General features: G+C 37.2%; 2 long non-coding RNA genes across 3 annotated transcripts; one reads left to right on the top strand and one right to left on the bottom strand.

Annotated features, from left to right (window-relative positions):
• Positions 1-2,958: 2,958 nt before the first annotated feature.
• Positions 2,959-3,930, bottom strand: LOC118435127. The gene is made up of 2 exons (XR_004834526.1): positions 3,545-3,930; positions 2,959-3,439 (listed from the first exon to the last, which is right to left on the bottom strand). It is a non-coding gene; the product is annotated as an uncharacterized LOC118435127 (long non-coding RNA).
• Positions 3,931-8,512: 4,582 nt separating this feature from the next.
• LOC118435049 lies at positions 8,513-9,909 on the top strand. Of its 2 annotated transcripts, none has more exons than XR_004834454.1 (5): positions 8,513-8,593; positions 8,719-8,980; positions 9,055-9,156; positions 9,226-9,533; positions 9,661-9,909. It is a non-coding gene; the product is annotated as an uncharacterized LOC118435049 (long non-coding RNA). The 2 variants fall into 2 exon arrangements; XR_004834453.1 differs by having other exon boundaries at positions 8,719-9,029; positions 9,103-9,156.
• Positions 9,910-19,528: the final 9,619 nt, after the last annotated feature.

Below are 19,528 nucleotides of genomic sequence, written 5' to 3'. Positions count from 1 at the left end.
TGTTCAAAACCAGGAATGAAATAAGATTCGCTGGCCAATCTGCTCTGAAGAGTTCAGGTGCGTGTCCATCACAAGATGTGCACGGATAATTTCTCTGTATTTGTTTTTAATGCCTGTTTCAAAGGTAGCAATAGTAAAAATATATTTTACAGCACATATAACATGTCAAATGTGTGTGGTCTATTTGTTACTAAATCATTGCAAAAATGACTCGGTATTAACTTCATCTAGAGTAAAAACAAGTTAGGGTGAGACCTAACTGGTCCTAAATGTACACTCATTTTTAGAATTTTAGGTCATAAAAGTCACACTTGGTTTCTTCTCATCTCAGCTGGATTCACGCAGAAATAAACGGTGTAAATATTCACGGGACATTTAAAACCCACACTTGTCCAGAATTGGACTTATGTATGTACAAATAGAATTTGTACAATGTGGTACGTTTCGACAATATAATAAATAAGTAAATATGTAAGTGTTACGAAGGAGGAGAGACAGGAAAAAGGGAACCAAGAACATGTGTAACTTCAAGTATTAACATTTGTGAAGCAAATTGAGCATATCTGTAAATTTGTGTCGCAGCAATAATATTAATTATAGCATCGATTGGAGGGCAGCAGTGAAAAGACCCCCAAAAAAACTGTTGTGCACACAATCTAGCCCTCGAACAATCTAATTTACTCCCAGTTGGTGTTGGCATTAGCTGTAATAAAAACGTTTACACACAAGAAGAACGAAATTGTTCGGTAATACACTGACTGGTTGGGAGTAACAAATTAGTTTAGTTTGGCAGTTTTATTTAATGCCCTTCCTCGGAAGAGGTGGTGGTGCTTGGAGCTGCACAGAGAAAGTAATTACGCAAAGGATATGAACATTTTTACGAGGCTGGAGGTTTAATGTGCTACATGAGGCGTTAAATAGAAAGGACGTATCCAGCCTTGTTCAGTTCTGCAGGCTCAATTACACTTGCTGTTAAGGGTCAATTAACCACAAACATGCGTAGTGTAAGAGGTTAACTTGGCTTTTAAGATAACCTATAAGACACAGCTTTGTCATAAACCACTAAAGTCACAAACCAAGGCACGTAAACTTGGTCCCGAAGTTACCCAAGATCAATGGGAAAATCCGAGGGTCCCAAAACTGTTGAGGAGTGCACAGTGAAATAACGGCTTTGTTTTATCTCCGTAAAATAGCAGAAAGTAGGGATCCCTTTACGAGCTCTAGGTACAACGTGTTAATAGACTGGAGAAATATTAGTGGATGGAATTTATCCAGTACGAAATTAAACGAAATTAGCTACGTTTTAGCAATTTCACGTGAAAACTAAAATAAACTTGACTGCATCTTTTTTATTACCTAATTCGACTTTTTATTTTCAAGAATTCTCAAAACAGGTATTTATTAAAGTCGGCGGTCCAACTAAATAAATGGAGAGCAATTTGTTGAACAATTTACGAATTCAAAATTACTTGAAATTTACCACAATTTTAAAGAAATCACAAAACCATGAAAAAATTGAAGGGTGCATCAATGCACTCATAAATCTTGGTTAATATATAGCAATCTGGATGAGATTTAATCACTGGTCGATTATTTCATGTGTATATATACGACGTACGTATGTACATGAAAGTGTTAGTAAAATATGAAGACGGGTGGATAGATTGGTAGACAGAATTAGCTCAAATTTGGAAAGTTATCAGCGTCATAAGATAATTACCCGTTGTGCTGACACCATAAGAATAATGCTGAAAGATTAATGTGCGATGCGAACTGAGATAATGGGGGCTGAGGAGTGGATTGATCCTTAACTGTGGAATAAATTTCCCAACCTTTTCACATATTTATGTACATATATACAAAAAACTAAAGCAATTAATTTGGAATTTGAAATATCTGTTACTTATTATATTCATTGTGGTTAATTCAGCGCAAGATAATTTAGCAAATTAACTTTCTAACAATAACAGCGCAATATTTTGGTTAATGTTCTCATAAATACCAACTCTCAACAGAAAGTTGAAATATTTCATTTTTACTGCAGAGCGCAGCACATAATAAATACTGATACTGGTGGCTGATAAGTTTGCGCTTATCGGAAAATCGGAAGCAGGGAGGACAGTATCGGCAGAACATTCATTTTTAATGACGCTTACATTTCATTGGAGATTAAGCCTGCCCAAGATGACTAACCCCACCAAAAGGAAATCAGGGGGACAGCAGGGCCACACGGTATGCGGGTCTGTCTGATATGGATATTATCAATTCCTGGAGTGAAAGGTGGAAATAAGGGCTCACCTTCCCCTCGGTTGACATTCCATTGGATCCCAATAAAAATAAACCAGCTCTATCAAATCTGAAATAAAGCTGACTTAACAGGCCCATAAACACATGGCTTGTCACCTCCATCTAAACCCCAGCCAAGAATGGATTCAATTAAACCCAATCAACCCAATCATTTTTGTCATTTCTGTAGACTGGTCATCAACTAATCAGAAAGTACCACACGAGGCGATACAAGAATTTACACAGATAGGTTAAAGACATTCATAAATTTTCCCTTGATTGAATCAACTGCGTGTGAGTTTGGAATTTGGGGAATTCAGGAAGCTGTACATTGATGGACTTTATTTTATTCTTTGATTGAAAAGATTTATACGAGTTGAAGTTTGGTTGGTTAGAACAAAAATCTGGATTTTTAAGTCAGTCATTTTTTTAAAATAATCCAGAGAAAGACGTAATTTATAAACTTTTGCACAATACTGGTCTAACGCCAAAAATGGCTGAGTCAATGGGCATACATGAGGGTAGGGATTGCCCCTTTTGTCCATTTAAAGATATAAAATCTAGTCATTATTTTAAATGTATCCATTTTCAGCCCCTCTGGCTTTTTATTTCAAAAATTCTCAGCAGAGACCTGACTAATGTCTCTCGATCAGGGATTAATGGGTCTCGAAATATGAAGTACGATAATATATTTATTTATTATGGTCTTTGCACGATATATAAGTCCTATGTTCACTTTCTAAATCACTTTGGGGACAATTTTGATTATTTGTCCCACTTTAGGCACATGGTTTTCGGACGAATATTGTCTGAATTCCATGTTTGCATGCGAGGTGGGAAAGTTTTGATGGACAGTTTCCATCGAAAATGGAAAAAATATAAACTATACACTATGATCAACAATAGAATAAACATTAATCTCAATTTAAAATAATATTTTGATAAAATTTCCCACCTTCAGGTAGTTAAAATATTCTTACATAAGCATGTATTATTCTACAAATCTCTTCCTAAGAATTATTTATTGACTTGTCATTGTACTAAATAACGTGGTCATGAAGCAGAGTGAGTCAGAGGCAGTGTTTAATTCCTACCCCTGATGACACAAGTAAAGTCCTCCTCCCAAGAAGATCCACCGCCGTGGGAGACTAAACTGTAATTAGCATGTAATTTTACTTCTTGTATTAAGTTGCATTTGGCACATCTTTCCTAAATTCTTTTAAAGAACCTATAGAAATTTCAAAAAATGCGAGCGTACCCGGGTTGGGAAGGTTCTTTATTTTCAGTCATTTCCTAGCACTTGGCATCGGTAAGGTTAGGGACGCGTTGACATACCCACAGCCCCAGGGAGGATCCCAACCCATTACCTGGCGTCGTGGGTATGTCAACAACTTAGGTGTCAGGTTAGGCTGAATCTTCTTATTTCCTTATCATATAAAGCCATTTCTTTCAGTTTTTCGTGAATGAATGAAATACGAAATTATATCTCTAAGTTTTCGGCATATTTTAAATCATGGCCTAATTATAGCTGCATTTGTATGATGATTATTCCGTTTTTTTTAGAATAGTTGTGTTTGGAATTCTCATTGTACGAACTAATCTTAAATATATGTAATAAAGGGTTGAAATTCCCTAAATTTATTTGAATCGAAAAAAAAATTTTTTTAAAATAAATCCTCGGGATTGTCTGAAATTCTGCAAGTGTACTGATTTTTTTATTTTCTTAAAAAAATATATTTCCAAATAAAGGGACAAAGTTGAGATTACAATTTTTCTTGTTCATAATAAGGAATGAAATGTCAGAAAGTATCAATCTTTGTCCACATTCATTCAATCACATTTGCGTTCCAAATGGTTAGTTTGTCCATTCCTTTTTGAGCGACCAAGTACAAGTTGTGAAGGAGGATGAGACAAAGCATTTTTGTCTCCAAATGTGGTCCAAGCAAGTTGTTTGATGTGTTTCTGGGTGGATGTGATGCTCATGCTCATGTAGTAACAAGCAGTGCACCTCATAAAACATCCATCTCCAAATACTTTTTATCACTTACAATTAGATTGGCTCTGGAACACGAGTGAGTGAGCTCAGGTCTGGTCTTCTGTGAAGCAAAGTAATGAACTCGCCTCCTCGACAATTATCTTCTTATTGAGTCGATCCTCCATTGACACTGGACAACATTGACTGTTTTGAGATACCATCAAATCAAGACGAAGGGTTAAACCAACCAACAAAGTCGCAGGCAATTGATCATAGGTCCACCACCACCAACTCCTCGTGGGCCAGTCTCATTTGGTCCCTTAATAGAATTGATGCCAGTACTTATGAAATGGAATTTATTTACCCCCAGTGTGTGTCAGAGAGATAGAGGCCAATCTCCATCCAATCAACGGTCCAAGGAAGGAAATAAATGACAAGGAAGATAATAAATAGGACACAACAAAAGCTTATAGCCTTTTTACGAGGCACTTGCCTCATATGTGACGCCCTTCCTCCGTACTAATAAAGGCATATTCCATCCCACATGCGTTATTGTCTCCTCGCATTCTCTCGCTCAAATAGTTCACGTCACTGCATCCTCCGTCAGCCTCTCCGATTGTTCTTTTCCAGTCACATAGAGTCGTCGCTCTTGTTGTTGTGGTCAGTCCCAGGTTTTTTGTAATGCTCTAGTTCCTTCTTATGTTCTTATGCATGCGTCGTCACAGGAAGTGAGAGGCAGTCAAGATGATGATGATGACAGAGTCACTTTTCTCCTGATTATAATACCATTGTTGTTCATGTAGGTCGATTGAGCAAAGTTCGTAAAAGATGCAGATCGTTTCGACTTTTGAATGGACCTCCAAAACAGGATGCTTTTAATGGACGAGTCGAAGTGGAACAAAATTAAAATTCCAGTAGCTCAAATAGATCGGCTGCTACTGCCAGGTGGCCGCCAGTGTGAGGCAACAGTGACAGATTTAATCGGAAAATTTGCATAGAAATAGACGATCAGCCATAAAACTCAAATACCATTATAATATGTGTCCTTATTAAACTCGGGTTTTCTCGTTAAAAAGAAACCACATACATGCGCCTGTAGAATGTCATAACTTGAAGAAATCGTAATAAACCCTGAATAATGAAAAGATGTACTTCATCAAAATGATCAGGTGGTAAAGCAGTGGATCAAAACAACTAGAGAGAATTTTTGACGAATCCAATGTAAGCAACTGCACGTATGTACATGATATGTATGTATTTGGACAACGAGTGAGTGAACTGTACATCAATTTGCATATCAAACTCCGCTATTACATCCAATTGGTGCATGAGACCTGTTTAGAAATAATTTTCAATAATGATTACAACAATTTCCTCTCGTTTTGTGAGATCAAGTGAGTAAGAACTACTTAACCTTTCCACTTTTCAGGTTTTATTTACATATCGTACGAATAATTTGTGGTTTGAATTTCGATATTACTTACGTATTGACGACGCTTAATGCCCAACAAAGGAAATGTCTGGTTAGTTTAAGATAAAAAATACACAACTGAATTAAAATATCAATTTCATCTCCGAAAATATTTTACATTGCAATAAATAAAATCCGTTGTATTTTATGTGCTTATGGGTGCTGGCTGCTGGGTAGTGGAAGGTCTCACCTGCCACCGAAGAATTTCGTATGCAAAAATAAATCATGGAGGAAAAGCACATAAACAAGCAATTCTCAAGTGACCATAAAACAATACGAAAATGAATTCCACAAGTGCTCAGCCATATACCTACACTTCCCAAATGCAACTTAATTAACAGCGTAAGTACTCGGAATGTCTTATGTGAGATCAGATAAAAATTGTCCACCACAATTTATAATATGATATGGCATGGTAAGTATAGTATAATGTGTGCAATAATACCCCGCACATGCATGGGTTGAACACAGTGGTCAACTATTTACCTCTTAACTAAGCTAATCATGAGGAGATGCAAAGGAAACTTGTAGTCCAGTGTCGAGTCCAATGTTTTAGTAGTCAACGAGCCTGGCAGACTGATCGTGAGCTGGCAAAACAAGCAGGAACATAAATTTCGAAGGAATTTACTGCTCAATTTTTTTGGAGATTAACGATATTTATTACGATGTTTCTTTGTTTAAATCACAACCACCACCATGGTCAGCTCGGGTAATTGTTAACTTCTTCCCAACCACCTGATTATGGGAGAAAGAAATGAATGCGAGACCTGCAAAGCCTTTTCACACACACAATTAACATGTCCACTCGGCCCCCACTCTGCTGACTACAGATTTTTAAACTCGAAAGTTTGTTTATAGACACGCATTCGCCATTAACTGCCTTTAACCATGATTGCATATTGCGCGGAAAGTCACTTGTGATTGCATTCCACTTTTGCGTTACTCAGATATATGCATGCACAACACCTTTTAAATACTTTATGGAGTTGTGCTTTCTTTCATTTTAATCAACTTTCAACTGTTTCTTTCTGTTCTGCATTGACTACACGAGCCCATCCTATTTGTATCATCGTCCTAATCATCACATCAATTCATGAGGAAAAAGGAAGCTCCAAAACATTTGTCAAAAAATCAGAAAAGGTCAAGAACAAAATGATAAGCGGAAGGGTTTTATGTACCCCGCGGGGTGTTTTTTAAAATAATAAACAAATATATGGATAATGGATAGATGAGGAATGGAACTACCTAGAAAGTGAAATTTAATGATCTATGACATGTCAATACCCAGAAGCAGTTGCTTCTAAATATATTCGTGTCTTTCTAAAAAATTCGAACTACGACCTGACGGAAAGACCTTTTAGGTAAATAATCATGCGAGAATGACAATGACATTTTTCGTGGGATATATGTGCAGAGTTAGTTATCGCATACGTACATGCATACGCGTGTCGTGTTGGACAAAAACAAAAGGTTGGAGCAAGGATATTTGTTGTGGAACGGAGACGCTACCCGAGAAATAAGACAGATTTCGACGAGTGGAGACAGCACAATGCAACACGACGCAATGTCATTCTTCCATCCTTCACCGTAAGTGATGGTGACAGCAGAGTGGAAGCATTTTGCTCAAGAAGTGGCTACTCACTAGACCAATTGAGTAGTAGCAAACGGTAGTCGTCGTTGTATTATAATTTCATGCCATGTTATAATTGAAATGCATCAGCAGAGAATAGCTGATCAGCAGGATAGATCAGTGTTTATGCAGGTTAAATACTCATGACATTCAATCACGAGAGCAAAAGCGAATCCCAAACTAATCAAATTATGAGCATGTTTTGTATTGTTGGTGCCCAGCCATGAATTAGACTCGAGAGCTGAAATCTCAATTGCATCATTTTTGTTCTTTAATCATTGCGGCGTTTCAATCTTGATTTGATTTGATTGGAAACATAATGGACTCAATCTCGGAAGCTTGTTTGACTTGACCGTGTTGTACGTGGATGACGATGAGGATTTCGTATGTATATCAAATCCGATCCGACACTTGGTTCGTGCATGAGAATGAGATGGGTCCAATGAAATCAGTTCCTCGTTTTTAGACACGATTATGCGTAGAATGCCATTATGGCGTCGGCGTCTTTTTCATTCGACCCTTCCAGCACCACCGCCACCACCAACAGCAACTCTTTCACCCTCCGAACGAGAACCGACACCCGGCTCAATTTTTTACCCCCATTCATTTATCAACTCTGCTTGATATTCAAATCCTAACCTTTGAAATTCTGTGAGGACGGCAAGGCAGGTGAACACAAGTTGTATGGAAGACGTACAACAGAGTCATATGCGTATACATACATATTAATATCATACAAACATAAAATACATCTGATACGTATGCATACCCAATAAGTCAATATGTTTTTTCTCGATAAGATTGCAATAACAAGCACATATTGCTAAATTCCCGTTGTAATAAGTCAAACCAAATAATAATAACAGGACAGGAACCACTTGTTCATGCAAACCATCGTAGTCCTCACTGGTCCACAGGATATCCAGGCATGAGCTGTCTATTTGAGACGTGAACATAAAACTTGGATTGTATGGAACAAAATTCCTCTGCATACAAAAAAATTTAAATATTTAAATGCATGCCCGACATTGAATGAATGTAGGGCATACATAATCAATCTGCCAATATTGTCTGATTGCATGCATTTAATCTGGTTGGTGAGCAATTGAGGATCACGGTTAAACTATTTATGTTTAGTTGACTGCTACATTTGCGAATCTCCAAATTTCAGGTTTAGTACATATCTGCATAATTATAGTTGGCTAACAGCACAAGGACAATTACAAAGTCGGTAAGTTCATATGTATTAAGTAGTTACACAAAACTACTACATTTTTTTAGTCATTTCCAAAAATCTTAACGCACCGCATCATTCAAAGAAAAATTTAATCTTGATTCTCACTCCCATAACCACAGTCTCTGAAACCTTTGGCTCTGTAGCACTATGTATGGAACAACGACGAGTTGGAGATTATTACACGGGTGAAATGTTTTGACACCAGACATTAGACAGCAGTGTTTGAGGCAATGTGCTGCATTAAGATAAGCTTGGATTTCGTCTCGTTTGAACAAATGCCGGCCACATTTTCATATTTGACTAGAAAAAATTTGGAATCTAAGAAAAATTGGAATCAATAAGACGAAAAGCTATCGTGCTTATTCCAGAGTGCATACCTATGTATTATGCTGCCTATATAAGTATTTAGAAGACCTTGCACCAGAAAATGGTATTATTGCTTTATTTCTTATTAGGTATGCACACCCGGCTTACTTTTTATCAACATGTAATTCTATCATCAGTCTCGTCGGCTTTGTGTCTCACCATTGACTCCAATTTTCTTCACGCCAAATCGGGTAAATATTTTAAAGTGTTTCGTTTGAATTTTAAAAGGGAGCTAATTCGATAAACGCTTGTGCTTTCAGTCCTAATAATGCCTTTGTCAATGATGGAAACCAGCCGAGAGGGCAGATAGACCAAAATACACAAGTATATCGCAATCGCCAGCCAATTGGCGGCACGGACAGGCAACACTTTATTATCTACAATTTCAATTAAACTATCATCATGATCCTTTTAGAGCAAATGGTTTGGCTGGCTGATAATAATAACCGCGGAGATGAGTCCTTCTTTCTTATTTCTTTCTCTCTAATGCCAAAGGTCTCATGCCTCCGCTCAACACAACCTCATCATCAAATTCACCCACCATCTGGGAAATTTTTTTAGCCAGGCAGTAAGCAATCTTGTCTTATTTTACATATTCTGTCCCAACTTTTAAGTACTTATAATGCAACCCAACGCGTTAAGAGTTAAGTAACTTTTACTCAAAACCAAAATAAATGTTTTATTCTCACTACCAGTACCTACACATAAACTGCATGACAGCCAGAACGGAAAAATCGGGCTCGAAATAACCACAAGCAAATGCACCCAATTCTCCAAGACTTGGAGTTCAAGTGATAATGAAGGACCACCACCCATGTATATATTTACTAACCACAGACTGCATTGGAAATATGAACCCAACCAAAATGCAATTTTGTAAAACCCCAGTTTTTTCTACTAAAGAAAAAGTTGTATAACCTTCTGACCTACGGAATTAACAACAATTGTGAGCATACATAAATTCTTTTTTGGAGCATTTACCTAAAAGATCAAATATGGTGATCAATAAACTGCGGCCGTGGTTTCACTGAACGCAAAGTTTCTAGTTATAATTCTGCCCCTTATTTTGGTAATATTTTTTTACCTTTTCTTTATCTCAAACCCTTGGTAAAAATGTTGCTGGTGGCAAAGACATTGAAGTTTTTGAGATTTTGTCTTTTCTTGGTAGTGGGTTGAGATAGCAGCTGATAGTGGAGTTTCTGGTAATTTGAGACTTTCGTTTTGTTTCATGAGCTTGGAAACTTTTCACCTATTAACAAGAAAAACTTTGTACAATTTCTCAAAGCAGACTTCGTTTTCAAAGGGAACGAATGCGTGGCATGCCAGAAAATTAGTTATTCTTGTGGGGCTTTTACGTACTTATGTATATACACATATGTATGTATACAGATGCCTTTACGCGTCATTTACAGGGAAATTTCAGTAAGGAAGTAAAAGTTTGAGGAATTAGTTTCAATCACACTTTCCTCATTTTTATGCCGTATGATTATTCTCTCTGCCTCGATATCTACCCACTAAAAGCAATTATTCATTTATTATTTATACATTATTTTCCTGGCTCTGTGCCAATGCACATTCGTCGCCTAGTCGTCATATCGACTTTTGTGTGTCTGACGATGAACTGGACCTAATTATGCAAGACTCATTCCCAAATCAACTCAATAAGTACTAACAAATATCAACCCTGCAACCTCCCAATATAGGAGCTGCATGATGTTATGGAATTTTAGATTGAGCTGAACCAACAAAGAATAAAAAGGAAAAGGTCAAACGACACCCGACTACCGAATTTCAGAGTCTCTAAAATGAGTGAATGAAATAAATGATACGTCAAATACCAGCTCTAGCCGCACTCCATCATCGGGATTTGAAGATCATCATCTTGTTCACTCTCTCATCGTCATCATGGACGAAAATGGAAAGGTCTCCATTTATTTATTTTTCTTTTTTCGTATTCATCCATTATTCCATTTCCATTGCGTTATGGACTAAATGTCAAACAATCTGTAGACTCGACTCGATGTACTCTGTTACGTACCATTAATCGGCTGGTAGTTACGGACTCATATTTTTCATCACCACCACTTTACTGCACACATCATCTCACATTTAGTGCTGGGCTAAAGAGACAAGATCGGAATACGATATTTTATTATGAATTTGACACACTGTTTATTATTTTATTATTTATGTTCATTGACCATTACAGTCGAGTCATCATCGTCCGTAAAGGATACTAATAATAAGATGCGAGCAATGTGTAGTTGTCAGTATTCAGAAGTCAGTAGTATGATACATATATATGCACACGTATACATGTATACGTATGGCACGGAGATAGATCAAATTTTAAAATGCAGTCGGGGCTCTAACCAAGTAATCAATGATCAAGTTTGCCTATCAAATATTCAGCCAAGATCAAGGTTTAGAATGTTCTGACACAAATTGAACATTCAGTATTCCAGTCACACTGTCCCCATCATTACAACCCTTTATGTCAATTTGTAATTCATAGTGGTGCCACTCAGAAAAAAACATCTTGGTGCCAAAGCCTCTGAATATTTACTGTACTTAAATTACATCACCATTAACTAACTATACCTGAGATTTATATTTTAAACATTTTGGAACAATTTTATTTTTTTGTGTGGCACTAAAAGAGGCTGTGGCGTCAAGATATGGTTTAATCCGCAATTCAATCGAGTTCACCAAGGTCGCGATTAATTTAGTTTATGACGCAGGGCAAAAATATAGCAGGGAATTTGCTGCCTCAACAGCAAGCAAAATTGTGTCCCAAATAATAATTTAGAATAACACCCAAAAAATATTTACTTATGCGACATTATTGATGCCTTGAAAATTCTATCTGTAAACAAATTCAGTATTAGAAAAAAACATAGTTGTAAGTGCAAAGTAGAGAAGTGTAGAGAAATCAAAGCAAGACATAATAATTTAAGAGAAGGACAACCAACAGCCGATTAGAATTCATTGGGTTTAATTAAGTGACCATTTTAATTGTATACGAGAGGGCTAATAAATAAAATAAACAAAGGAATGGGTTAAATTGCAAGGAGTTGATTTCTTGAATGAGGCATAAAGGATGAGCAGTACGGGCAAGTAATAAATATTCCTTAACTAGTTGTAATTTAATACCAAACTACATCAGCCATGCAGCCTTTGATAATAACTTGTTCTCATCTCCACATCTCTCCTCCCAAAAAGATGCAGATGGATGGATCGTATGGAGACACGTAAAAAAGCAGCATTGAGATTTTCACCTTCCAAATACATAACTTCTTTGCTGCATAGCTCTTCATTAATTCCAACGTCCAATTTCAACTAGATCGGGTTCAAATTAACAGCAACTGCTTGAAATTCCATGAAATGCATGAATTAAAAGGTGCACCGTGGCTGCCAAAGGCAATAAAATAGGGACTTAAAATTATGAGAACCTATGTATATACCTACATATTTATATATGGAGCTGAGAAAACGCTTGAGAAATATGCAAGGGAGTAAATGGGAGTGAGTTTCAACTAGTTTCAAGTGGTAGACATAAATTTAGTAAATAATATTTTGAGTGAAAAAGTGAAATGAGACAGGAAATGAATTGGGCGAAGGCAGTGTGTAATAAGCTAATTTCAAATTTCGAACAAAGTAGACAGAACCTCACACCTCGAAAACCCGAAACTACCTTAAACTTTAGGAACTCGACGTCACTCAACCTCAGTCAACATTTCATTCCAAGTGTTTTCCATAAACAAAATGTTGCGGAGAGAGCGCCTGACCATGCATGGTCGGAATAATCTGCTTTGGACCGACCAGAGAGATCCTCCTCCGTTTAATAAAACTACCAAGTAATCTGATTCAAACAGGACGAGAGACCCTTCCAAAGAGCGACTACCATAATCGAGCGTACACGAGATGGGCAGCCATGAATGTCAATCTGTCTGCATTCTAGATCCACTCAGATTTGTCACCTTCACTTCAAGTTTGCCTTCGAGACCCTCATTTAAGAAAGCAACAAGAAACTTTATCCTTAAACTCGAGTGGACTAAATGCAGTTCTTTTTTATTTCCACTCGGCCGTGGCGAAAAGAGATTATTCTCTGTTCATCAAGCCAACTTTAGTGTGACGATCTGCCAAGTCTGGACATTGATTGGTACTTTTACTAACTTTAGGACCGCATAATATAAACACTTGACTTTTAGGTGGAAAATAAGTCTGAAAATTGTGTGCATGTATATGGATGTGTATATAATACGAATAATAGGACAATAATAAGGTTTGGTTCAGAAAATATTCCATACGTTCATTTTGCTTCTCAAATTTAGAAAAGTGTTATTTCTTGATAGATTTTGCTACGCATCTAAAAATTTTTGAAAATTTTAGCATTGTCAAATTTAATTTCATAGCGGATTCAATGTTTTTTATATAAAGCTCCACATCAGTCAACCTATAATGTCAAATGTCATCGAGTTCACCTCGAAAATCTTGCGACATTCTGTTGAGCTGTCAAAATTTAATAATTATTTTCTATTAGGCTGAGCTATGTAAGTTCACAGATCCCTTTGCACCATTGCGGGTATAAACTGTTCAATCACTGTGAAACTGTGAACAGAAAACGAGTCGAACGTGAAAATTGTAGTTTGGTAAAAATGTCAACTATGTGCCAGCAGTCGCTTCTTCTCATCCGTACCTCAATATAAATATGCTGTATGCTGTATGGGTAGCACCACGGGAAAGTAATTATTTATAAGTATGTGACATTAGGTAAGTGGTCCACGTAGGAAGCAAGGGACCCTCATCGACAAACAGGCCCGGTGTGACTCTCCACATTCGAGTCCTTCGTCGAAGTCAAGTATATATTTTCCTTTGAGCGGACAGTCTATCGTTTTTCAATTTGTTAAGCAGGGATAATGCCTACCCTTCAGCTCACAATGCTCCCAGCCTGGACCTGCACAATGGCCCGTTTCAAAAGAGCAGTAATAACAATAATAATAATTCTCTCAATAATACAACGCAACTTCCTCGGGGTCACTGTGGATTGGATTAAATTGTTCCCAACACCACCGACCAACCGTAGCAGCATTGTTCAAAGGAACCCCTGGCTGTCAGGGGATAATCCTAACAACCAGGTAACTCGCGTATTATTGCTTCCCATTCTTGCCATATTATTATATTATGAGCAGCTAATGCCTCAATGAATTCAGTCCACAAGGATTATAATTGACAATGGCATACAAATGACAAACGACATTATACGAAGCGCCCGACCCAGGCTCGAGTTGGTTCAGTTGCTTGGTTGGTGAACTTGCTTATTTATTACTCCAAAAGCTCGCCCAAAGATCAAGTCGGAGTGAGGCATTGTTGTCCATTCGAAAATTAACAACGTGGATGGATTGAGATAACATTTACTTTATTTTTGCTGAAACCTGGAAACATTGCAGTATCTCCCCGTGTTGTTATTTATTATGGGTTGCTGCTTATGTAGATATATACGAATATCTGGACTGCTTGGTTGTTATCCTTTGATCCTTTGTGTGACTCGTCGTCGTTGTCCTCTGTTGTTGAGTTGATAGGGCTCATTTTGCTTTGAAATGCTCATTGAGTACTTCAACTCGGAGAAAGATTCGAGTTTATAAGGTCAAAGGAAATATGTTGCCTCTCTCCAGCAGACCACTTGACTTGGCTGTGTACACGGTAGTTGATTCTATTCAGAGGTGATGGTGATTTTTACAAAAATATTCTTCCAAACACCCCACCACCACTACTCACCTGTATTTCAATGAATTTTGGGTTCGAAAATAAGACAACCTTCATGACAACCTCCCTGTACATGACAAAAATGTGGCTTTCCCATTCTCTGCAATATTCGTGAAATTGATCATTTCATCAGACAATGATGTGCAATTGCACTGTTCAGTGGGCCGAGATATAGGGTCTTTCAGCCTTCTTGACCCTGCGTCGTCCTAGCAGAACCTTTGTTAACAATTCAGAGACTTTTCACCTTTCAACCTCGCTGTTTCTTGTCTCGATATCACATTGACTTTATTCAGTCGAAAATAATAAACGATCAAGTAGTGAGATGAAGTTTGTCCATTGTGAAGTTCAATGTGACTTATTCTCATGAGGACATTCTTAACTTGCTTCTACTGCATTATTTCAGTTTTCTCAACTTGCACCTTTCTCATTCAGCCAAACTAGTGAACAATGTGCTTTGTGACGGACTGAATGTGTGAATTGTCGAATGCAATGACGTATAAACAGGCAAGTCAATTGGCAGTTCATGTTCTTCATTATGCAGCAGAAAATTTGTATTCGACACTTTCACCCTTAATAAAGTGTCACCATATTAGCTATTCAGTACGAACGGGGCAACTGAATAATGCCGGTTTGAAGAATGCAACGGTGTGTTCATACAATTCTTGCGATATTGTGAGCACAAGTTCAAATTCTCAGAAGAAGGGGTGGTTCTGTAATCATTGTTCTTTTGTGGGGTCAATATAATAATTGAGTCAATTGACTCCTCGATAGGTCCAAATGCATGACTGTTCTTTTCAACTATAATCCCAAAATAAAGATTTTTTTACAAAAATAAGTGAAATGTGTAACAACTTGAATTGTATCAAATTTCGTATGCTTTGTAATTCTTCCATCGAGTTATAGACATGTTAATGTTACACAGAAAACTCAATGAAGCAACAGCAGCAGTGCATACAATGACACGATTCAATGCGTGGTGCAGTTGGGACACGAGTTCAGTCAGATCAAAAACGCCCATGAGTCATAAGATCTAGATTATCGCATCTGCTGTAATTTTCTTTTACGTTTATATCATCAATCGTCATATAAAAATTCCTCCTTCTTTGGTATTTTTCACTCACCCACCTGGATAATCTCAGCTTGTGTCCATAAACCAACAGAGTTTTAAAAAGCTGTAACATCTTTGTGTAGTCATTCGAGTAAGCCAATAAATAATAATGGTCACAATAATAACAAGTACAAGAATAGAAATACGGCTTAAACTAACTCTTCGTTGATGGTATCTCATCAAGGGAACTCATTTAAAAAAGTCTCGCATACTTTCATGAATCACTCTTATTAGTATTTAATGCGTCCTGAACGTTGTCATCTCATCGTGCGTATGCTAAATATGTTGTATGTAAGCATGTGCATACATATAATATGCTAAATACGCAACCATATTTCTGCTCATAATATACATAAACTGTGAGCACAATTGAGCGTACACTTTGCAACCTCGTATATCCCAAAATACTTCTACTTAAGTACTAATGTCCAATGTAGTACAAAAATAAAGAAATCTACCCGAGCTGCCAAATCCTAGTACCGAAAAACTAACGAAATTGAACACCATAATGTAACGATTCGGCGCCGAAATTTATCAATGGTACCGATCAGGTACCGATCTGGTTGGGTATCAACGTTCACTAACGAGCACCGATTATACACCTACATTTCGGTGCCAAATCCGCACGGAATATTCAGTACCAATGAGTAGGCAATGAAATAGCGTTGATTTGGTGCTAACTGCGAAATTTCGGTACCTTTTCATTAACGAAGTAGCGTTGCATTTCGGTACCTTTTCGTCGGCGCCTAATCGTTACATACTGTGTAGCTCGGGTAAATATTATTGAGATCCAACCACAATATTTTTTGTATCACTTTGAAAAAAATAGAGGTTAATATCTTAAAGTTCTTTTCAGATATGCCTGTCGCAAAAAGTGTATATAAATAAGTACACATCTCTCAAGAGATGTGAAGGAAAACAATAGCCTCTTGGATCTCTAGGTGTAGAATGATTATAGTTCCGTGCAATCCAATCCACTATTACTTCATCGTATGTAAGTGTGTATTAAATTCTTCAATTCCGTATTCTGGAGATTGGACCGAGATCGGTGACTGTCTCTCTTCCCATCGTCTCTCATGAGTCTCTCTGCCATCATTAATTTTAACCTGAACAATTTAGTGTACGTGTTGGATTCGATACTACATGGCCCACAAAATGACTTTAATCAGTTTCTCAAGTTACACACGGTCGATGGTCGTTGTCCTATGTAACGTGAGTCGCGATCACGGATAACACATTTGATTTAAATGTGAATTCGTTTCGTGTGATTTTATTTAGCATTTATTTTTGGAAATTTGATCCACCAAGATCGAGGTTAAGCAATCTTGCTTTTGGTTGGATAAAATTAACTCTACTTGGTCAGACAAAGTCGTAAATTTCCTCCTGATACTGATCCCGTCCTTAAGGGGATAATGATAGCAATAACGTTTTCTGCAGTTTCTTAAAAGAGTGAAATTGATACCGGAACGTTTAAAAGAAATTAAATGTCATTGCTTTCACACGAAATGGAGATTGCATCATCCTCGTTCATTAATTTAGTCATGGATTTCAGATAGTGTGCATGCATAGTAAACATGTAGACAGAAAAGGGTACAAAGAAGAATAAGATGTCGTCAGAGATAACGAGCGATTTTAACGAGATTTTAACCCCAACACAACGTCAACCTAAATATTTTCAGAGTATTTATGATGCACTAGTCACAAATAAATTTTGATACATTTCCGACCAGGAGGACATATTTAAAATAAATTCGGCAGCGGCTTTCGTGGTTGATTGAGCATTTGTTAGCTTATAATCTGAAGAGGGTTTATGCGTAGAAAATGCTATTTTTGGGGAGCAAGTGTTGAAACCACTTACCCGACTTATTTGCTTATGACTTTGTGAGTGTGGACCCAAAAGGGTGGATTTTCCAAATTTCCAATAATAACATATACTAAAACTCAAGAATGTGTGTTACACATGTTAAGTAAGCTCCTCGGTCGTATTCAGTTTTGTGGTCGAGGAGCACGGAGGCTGAAAGTCAGTGTCGTCATTGTGTGTCCAACTTTCCTTGTTGACAACTTGTGACATTTCCTTTTGACACGATAATTGGCTGACCGAGAAAGAAACAATTGCTCAGTGTCAATTCTCATTAGCTCTCTCATCATAGTCGTCATGATGGAACGACCGCCGGGACTGCGGTTATGCGGTTGTCTTCATGGGTTTTGACGACGATTATTGTAGTCGTTCCACCCGTTTTATACCTTTGTTTGTTTTGTTCATCCCTTTTCTTAGGTTGTACTTTTATGAAAAACAGATTGAGTGTTATAAAAAGTGATGACGCGGATGATGTTTTGTACATCTTGATGGGAATACGTATGTAAGGAACAAGAGCATACGCTTAGAATACTGTTGCGCATCTACTTAACCCAAGTCATCTCTGCATTTTTAAAACAAAGTAGAAACACGCACGTCTGGAGAAATCTGCTTGAAAATCCGTGTCGCAAATTATTTTGTCGTCCGTGTAATGCATAGCGTGATGTCTTCATTTCATTTAATTAAGTTGAAATATTGCTGACAATGAGCTTTCAGTTTAGTTTCTGTCTCCAGTTTAGTTTCGTTGTGAGATCTTCTGCTACGCACACAAGTAAACCAGTCATTCGATATTCTTGTAGTTTTATGTATTTTATTTTTTTCCAAGATTAACAATGACACGCGGTTCGGGGTTTCAGCTCAGTTTCGGTCTCAGCCCATCCATCCATGGGATTGAGCCCTGCGTTTGCGTGTCACTGGTCATATAAAAAAGCTGAAACAATTCCCCTTGTTTGTTCCTCTACGCAGTGAGAGATCATGTCCATGTAATGTCGTTCGTGGGAATAGAATCAAGTTTAACATTTATTGGTTAGTTAAATAATGAATTGCTTTTGATTGAGACATGCAACGAAAGTACATTCACATTCTGGATCTGTTACTGATTAACTGATCACTGAGCATTCATGTCATATTTTTTAAGCATAAATTTAATAGCCTTGCATGTTTCAAACCGATGTAGACCAGTCAATATCCAACGGTTCCTTACAATCCTAAACAAACAAAATAAGATTGTTTTCACAAAAAAATAATGGTAGCCGTACGAACATGTTGAATTGATTGCTCTAAAATTGTGTATGATACCATGCGAGAAAGTTACCCTTGGTGTGCACGTATGTATTTACTTACATATGTATAAATATGTGCATGCAGTAACGGTGAAACATGGCTTTTGTTGTCAGAGGTCTTGCTTGGCCTTGATTACGTTTTTATGACCTTCATATAATTCAGTATTTATATCTTTTCTTACCCTTCTGCGTGCACCGTTGTTGTACACGTTTAAAAAAATGACTACCAGAAAAGACCTGATAGTGAAGCCAGGGCAGTTGTTATCGAATTTGATAGCATATGGATTTTGAGCATAAAAATTCCAACATGAACTTGGCTTTTAAGTATGACAAGATTTGTCGCCTCATAGCACGCCACTTAATTGCACGATATGTATAAATCAAGCGATAAGAAGTTTTTTAAAACTTACAAGTGATCAAATTATTCATATTTACGATTTGGATGGATGGATATTTATGGTACATAAACATTTAGAAGTACACAGTTTTATATGGCTATTTCTGTGATTGAGTTTTTTCGGCAAGATCAAAACCTGCCAATTCATTCATCA

Source organism: Folsomia candida, unplaced genomic scaffold (assembly GCF_002217175.1).
Source record: "Folsomia candida strain VU population unplaced genomic scaffold, ASM221717v1 Fcan01_Sc003, whole genome shotgun sequence".
NCBI classification, from domain to species: Eukaryota; Metazoa; Arthropoda; class Collembola; order Entomobryomorpha; family Isotomidae; genus Folsomia; species Folsomia candida.
The sequence above is the reverse complement of the archived record's forward strand: the minus strand, read 5'-3'. Positions and strand labels throughout refer to the sequence as shown.